Source organism: Micromys minutus, assembly GCF_963924665.1.
Source record: "Micromys minutus genome assembly, chromosome: 26".
NCBI classification, from domain to species: domain Eukaryota; kingdom Metazoa; phylum Chordata; class Mammalia; order Rodentia; family Muridae; genus Micromys; species Micromys minutus.
In genome coordinates, this window is record NC_137961.1 from 380,804 (window position 1) to 388,211 (window position 7,408).

The 7,408-nt window shown below is 35.2% G+C and overlaps 1 pseudogene across 1 annotated transcript; it reads right to left on the reverse strand.

Annotated features, from left to right (window-relative positions):
* Window positions 1–745: 745 nt before the first annotated feature.
* Window positions 746–1,217, reverse strand: LOC308437653 (nuclear cap-binding protein subunit 2-like; annotated as a pseudogene). Its single transcript has one exon. The product of its transcript is annotated as a nuclear cap-binding protein subunit 2-like (transcript).
* Window positions 1,218–7,408: the final 6,191 nt, after the last annotated feature.

The window sequence follows — 7,408 nt, forward strand, 5'->3', positions numbered from 1 at the left end:
GGTGAAACCTTTATTAAAGCCTATCCTAAGGGGCTTTTGAAAATGGGAAGAAGTAATTTGATGGTCCCAATCTCAGCTTCCATGCCAAGGCAATGTTTGAGCTTTCATCCCATTCTTTACTGTCCTCCCCACTGAGGATATTGAGGAGCTCTGTATAACAAAATAAATGCTTATTTTGTTTTAAACTTTCAGTGAGACATTTGCATCTTTTGAGAATGTGTTTAGTAGGCACTCCTCAAGTCCAAGTCCTGATAGTGTCTTGACACATAAAGCACAGGAGCAGGTGGCATCCCCAGGTCCATTTAAGGCTGACTTTTGTGCCAACTCTACTGAAAATATAAAAAGCAAATCCTGTCCCTAATTTAGAGCAAGGCTATACAGACTGTAGCAAAACCTCACTGATAGACATGAAAACTTAACATGTAGAAAATCATGTCTGTCCCCATGAAGATCACCAACTACTTGAAAAGTCAATTTTGACACTCTCCCTAAAAGTGTGGTATCCAGCTGACAGTTTAATCAGATTGTGTCTGTTGCTCAGGTGTACAGTTTTTGACTTAGTAACAGAAAATCATGCTAATAAGACTAGAATTAAAGGTATTCTTTGGATTCTGTCTTTTAATATTGCAGAGGAAAACCAGAAGTGGCTTCAAGTACAACAGAGATGCTGATGAGACCTTGCCTAATGTTCTCCAGCATCAATTGTTTGATATTCTGTGAGCTGTGTACATGAGTCTCACCCCACTCACTGTTTTTGTGCCAGTTTTCCACAGCCGCCTCTTCCAGCATCATAGTCCTCCTGATACTCATCCCGAACCTGACCCCCAGACCGTCCACGACCATACTGCCTGCTCTCCTTAAAGCCTGCATCCCAGTCTGTCTGTATGATCCTGTCATCCAGACGCGTTCCGTTTATGTACCCACATTGCATTCTCTGCATCTGCTCTTGAATAGTATTCCACAACACAGAATCCACACGCTGTTTTCTTCATTTTATCCAGACCCATGATGATCTTCTTTATATCACCACTTTTGCTGAAGAGTTCATAAATCTGTTCTTCGGTTTTATAAAAGGAAAGATTTCCAACATACAATGTACAGCTTTTCTTCAGTAACTTCTCTTGTTCTTCATTGTCACCCCAGAAGTGCTGGTCCCAGTACTCCCTGAGTTCCACGTAGGAGTCGCTGCGTAGCGCCTTCAGTAGGCCACCCAACATGATGCAGAAGCACAAGCCACGATGCGGCCACGGCCGGGAGGACCTTTTGGGTGTGTTTGCTTCTTTTTTTCTAGAATTTTTAGATGTGTTGATAAGCTGCAAGTATGGAATCTCTCTAATTTCTTTATGAAGGCACTTACCCTATAAATTTGGATATGTTTTACCCTTATTCCCATTATAGTCTAGAAAGTTTTTAATTTTTTTATTTCTTCTTTGACCCAGTAGCATTGAATAGAGAGTCCTTTAGTTTCAATGAGTTTTTAGGCTTTCTGTTCTTAAAATCCAGCTTTAATTCGTGGTGATCTGATAAGATGCAAGGGGTTATTTTAATCTTCTTTTATCTGTTGAGGCTTGGTTTGTAACTGAGTATATGATTTTTTTTTTTTTTTTTTTGTATGTTTGGGTGGAATGTTCTGTAGATATATCTGTTAGGTCAAAATGATTCATAATGTCTTCTAGTTTCATTATTTTTCTTTTTAGTTTCTGTTTTGATGATCTGTCCATTGGTGAGAGAGGAGTGTTGAATTCTCCCACTATTATTCTTTGAGGCTTGATGTTTAATTTAAGCTATCATGGTGTTTCTTTTATGAATGTGGATGCCCTTTCATTTGGGGCATAAATGTTTAGAATTAAGACATCATCTTGGTTAATTTTTCCTTTGATGAATATGAAATGTCTTTCTCCATCTCTTTTGATTACTTTTGGTTCAAACTCTATTTTATTAGATATTGAAATGTCTACCCCAGCTTGTTTCTTGTTTCCAAGCTGTTTGCTTAGAAAACACTTTCACAAACCTTTATCTAAGATAGTGTTTATCCTTATTACTAAAGTGTGCTTTTTACATGCAGCAGAATGATGGATCTTGTTTATGCATTCATTATGTAATCTGCTGGGTTTTTTTTTTTTTTTAATGGGAATGGAGTTTACTGATGTTTAAATATATTAAATACTAGTGGTTATTACTTCCTGTTATTTGATATTGGTGGTATTTGTGGATGCATGTATGCTTGCATGTTTCTCTTCTTTTGTTCTTATTTACAGTGTGAAACTATTTCTTATGTTTTATTAGTTATAGTTACTTTCCTTGTGTTGCAGTTTTCCTTCTAGTATCTTCTGTAGGTCTGGACTAATGGAAGAAACTAGTTACATTTAATTTTTTTATGGAATATCTTGTTTTCTCCATCTATGGTGACTGTTTTGCTGAATATAGTAGTATCAGGCAATGCCTGTGGTCTCTTAGGGTCTGCAAAACATCTGCCTAGATCCTTCTGGATTTTAGACTCTGTTAGAAAGTCAAATGTAACTCTTCATTTATATATACTTTACCTTTTACCCTTACAACTTTTAATATTCTTTACTTCTACTTTACATTTAGTAATTTGAGTATTTTGTGCTGGTAGGACAATTTTTGTTCAATCTAATTGGTGTTCTCTAAGCTTCTTCTAAATTCACAGGCATCTTTCTTTAGGTTGGGGAAATTGTCATCTATGACGTTGTTGAGAATATTTTGGGAGCTTTTGTGCTGCAAATCTTCTTCTTCTATCCCAGTTATTCTTAGATTTGTTTTTTCATACTGTCCCAAATTTCCTGGATGTTTTGTTTTGAAACACCTTAGATTTGGCATTTTCTTTGACTGATGTTTCAATTTATTTTATTGTATCTTCCATGCCTGAGATTGTCTCTTCCACCTTTTGTATTCTGTTGGTGTATAGCTCCTGTTCTCTTTCCTAGGTTTTCCATCTTCAAGATTGCCTTGGTTTGTGTTTTCTTTATTGCTTCTATTTTCTTTTTTTTTTCTTGGTCTTATTAATTTCCTTCACCTGTTTGATTCTATTTTCCTGTATTTCTTCAAGGGGCTATTTATTTATTCTTTAATGGTCACTATCCTTTTTATAAGATTAGATTTAAGGTCATTTTCTTGCTGCTTAAGTGTGTTAGTATATCCCAGATTTGCTATAGTAAGATAGCTGGGTTCTGGTGGCACCATTATTGCCCTAGCTTTTGTTTATTGTGTTCTTATAATAGCCTTTAGTCATCTGATTTTGCCTGGTGTTGGATGGCCTGGCAATTACAAATAGAGTTGCTAGTCCCTGATGACAGCAGGCCTCTAGTGTCTTAGGTGGCAGCTGGCCTCCAGGGGACTCAGAGGTGTGGCCCAGAAAATGGAGTGCAGTTCCAGGATTGTAAGTAGAGGCATTGAAGAAAACATGGAGTGTAGACCTCAGTGTTGCTGTTGTTGCTGGGGGACCCCAATGGAACTCCTTAATGATAGAGCTGCTCCCAAGTATGCAATGGCACAGGATTTTTGGTGTGTCTATTACCTTTGAGCCACAGTTCTATAAGTAATCCCCAATAAACCCTTTGGTTTTCCAAAATGGACTTCAATGAAATTTCCTTTGATATAAGTAGGCATTTCATTATGTCTGCCAAAGAAATGCCATGCAAGCTAGCAACAAATTAGCATTAGGGAGTAAGTAAATTTACAAATACATAGTTTATGGTTTATGAGGATTACTTATATTTTAAAATTATTTCTAGAAAATGTGTAAGTCATAACTGAAATATAGTGCTGTGAAAAGTTTAAAACATAGGAAAGAAATTTTTTCTCTTAATTTATCACTAAAGAAAATAACTAGAGTGTTAAATGAATTTTCACTACTTTTTTTAGAATCCTTAATATTAAGACCAGCAACTACATGTGTGTTCTGGTAAGTTGCATACCATCTCATTCTCATTAGCTATCTTCCAACTAAAATCTAAACACTTTATTTACCTTCCCAAAGAAATGTTTCCTTAAAAACTGTGCAAAGTGACTTTTAACATAGTAAATTTGAAATTATCTGGTCATTCTAAGAATAAAACTCAGGCAAATCAGCACAACAATCTCAATGCACTATACAATTTTGTCATCGGTGACTTCTCACTCATTTTAATTGGGCTGTATATTTAGTATTACAATCTGGCACATTTAAATTTAACATTACATTTGCTCTTATGCTATTTTAACAGGCACATTTAAGATTGGTTCATGGTTGTAGAATCTACTGCTAAGACATATTGAAGATGATGTCTTGTCAGATGGAAGAAGATAATAGATTTTTCATTTTGACACTTGTTTCGAGTTGCCCCAACACAAGCATATCTAGATTTTCTTTAGAGAATAGGGTTTGCTACTGTAATTTCTCTTTTTATCCTGTATGTTTTACTTACATACTGAATTATTTACAAGACTGACACCTGATTAAACCACATTTGGTATAAAGTATTACTTCCAGGAGCCAACTAAGAAGTAGTAAAACTGTTCCTGTGACTGCTGTAAAAAATGATATTGTTGTATCTAAAAGAAAATCAATCTACCTCATTTCACTATAATTGTGACTTAACAAGCAGGTTCCAGCAAAGTAGAATGTCAAGCTGACCTTCCACTGGGCTCCCTGGCTCTAAGAAAAATAGGAAAAGGTAACCAGCTTTGATTTCAACATAAAGTCCAGGCAAGATAGGAAAGAGCCAGGATACATTAGATACAAGTAGATTATTAGGTCAGAAATGTCTAAAATGCAGGTGAAGCATTATTTCAAGTGTAACCTGCCTTTTGAGTTAAAGATGTGCTTAAGATGCCTACCTTGGTAATTACCTAGAGAGATGCTTTTGTAACTTGACTGGTCATTTATTCTTAAAATTATGAACTAGTTGGCTTTTATAACTCTGCTTTAAAATGGCAAAATAATTTTACTTGGCCATGGAAAGAGACATCATTGATTTACTCTGCAATATTTCAGACTAGTGCCAAATTTCTTATGCATTTAAAATAGCTCTCAGACCTTTCATTTATAAGATAAATCTAAATTAAATATAGGATGATCAGGTATGATTTCTTTTCATTTGAAGATTTTATAATAAGAAAGGCACACCTTCTAATAGAAGATGACCATGTGCTACAGTTTGAAATCATCTTACTGGATATTCTGCTAATGCCTTTTATTATATTATAAAAATTTGATAAGTCTGGCTTCCCTTTTCTTTTCCAAGCATGTGATCTTATAAAGAAAGCTTATGTGATTGCAGTGTATGATTTAAAAAAATATCAAAGATATTCAAAGGTGTATCCAATTGATAAGAAATTTTTAAATAAATTCTTTCCTGTTTCACAATTTGCACAGAAAAACAAAGCTTATCTGCCTGCTTTGCAGTGGAAGACTTTCTAACACCATCTCAATATGATGAAAACATAATTATGCTCCCCACAAAGGATCATCAAATAGCTGGCCTCTGTAAAGTCATTGAGATAATATAAAGGTAATAAGTATGTGTTCACATATAACTCATTGTAAAATCATTAGAGCAGTTATTCCCAGTAATATTGTGAGCTTTGGTTCTGGGAGTAGAATTTGCCAAAGAATTAAAAGAAAAAAAGACAAAAGAAATGTTCTCTGAGTACCTACTCTCATAAAGGCCTGATTTTTCTATCATTTTGTTTCATGCATCCTGAAGCTTCAGAAATTGCTGAATTACCTCACTGAATAGTTCTTATAGTAGTCAAAACAAAATTTAATATAAAATGATAAGAAGAGATGTATAATACAAACCCACAGTTTATAACATTTTTCCACAAGGCTACTCAAGAGATCCCTTTGTACATATACTGTGTTTCTCTTCCTTCTTTGTCTCCACTGGTACATTTCAACAAGAATGATTAAAACATGCCTACAGGACTACTGAGTGTTCCAACCTTTGATTGTTTTCAACCCATTTATGGACAGAGCCAGCCCTTATGGACTTTTACCAAACCAAGAACACCAGTTTCAGAACTCACTGCTTCCTTGTTTAATTTAGCTAGAATCTGTTTTTCTTCAAGATTGTTTAACAGGTCCACCAAGTCACAGGCAGAGTGCCAATTTCTGCCTTGGGATCTTGGCTTCTATTCCATTCCCTAAGCCTGGGAGAATGATAGAGAAAGTAGCTTTAAATACTTGCTTCATTTTTTAAAAAAGAAACAATACAAATTGTAATAAAATAATTGCTTTTTATTTACTTATTAATTATGAATCACAGAAACAGGCTGACAGTGAATATAAATCTAAATAGTCAAATAGTAAAAGTGTCACATGAATGCTGACTTGCAATATATATGTAAGTTTATATCACTTCAAATAGTAACCAAAAACTATATAAGGACACAGTCCATGAAAAAGATTTTCAGCAGAGGATAATTTGTGAGATTTAATCTCTTTCAAAGGCATCATAATGATGAATTACAGATTAAAAAGAACACAGATCTAAGTGGAATTTATTTGGTTCCATTTCAACATGCTTTTTTTTCTCCTAACAGACTGTCTTTCAAATTGGATGAGAACTGAAAATTTAACCAAAATCAAGCTTCCAAGCAAAGTCTACTTAACTTAAATGTTATCCTAGCTTTGATCTAAGAACTTCAACTTTTATTTAACATTTTAAAAGAATTTCATATACATATATAATGTGATTTGATCAAATCCATTCCCTAACTTTTCTGTCTTAGTTAGGTTTGCCATTGTTATAAAGAGATACCATGACCAAGGCATCTCTTATAAAGAAAAGCATTTAATTGCGGCTGTCTTACAGTTATAGTCTATTAACATCACGGCAGGAAGCATAACAGCAAGCAGGCAGACAGGCTGGAGAAATTCTACATCTTGATCCAAAGGCAACCAGGAAGTAACTCTCATTCTAGGTAGGATGGAGTCTAAGCATTGGAGCCTCAAACCCCAACCCCACAGTGACACACTTCCTCCAACAAGGCCATACCTACTCCAACAATGCCACGGGTTCCTACCCATTTTTCCCCCTCCCCACCACCACTTTTTCCTCATAACTTAATGGAATTCCTCTGTTTTGTTTGTTTGTTGTAAGGTACTGAATCCACTAAGTATTCCTGTACATACATTGTATGGACCATCTACTGGAGCACATGTAACTTCTCTGAAAATGTATTACTGAAGAAAAATGATTTTTCCTCCCACAGCATCCATCAGTTGCTAATAGCTCACCAGCTAGCCTTCCCTGATCCATGATGAGATTTTTTGCTGACTTAATCTTGTGTAGATCTTGTCTATTCAGTTATTACTGCTGTGAGTTCATGTGTCCCAGGGCCCTGTCATACTCTCAAGTATTGTTCCATGCAAACATTACCTCTTACTCTTAAAGTATTTCTC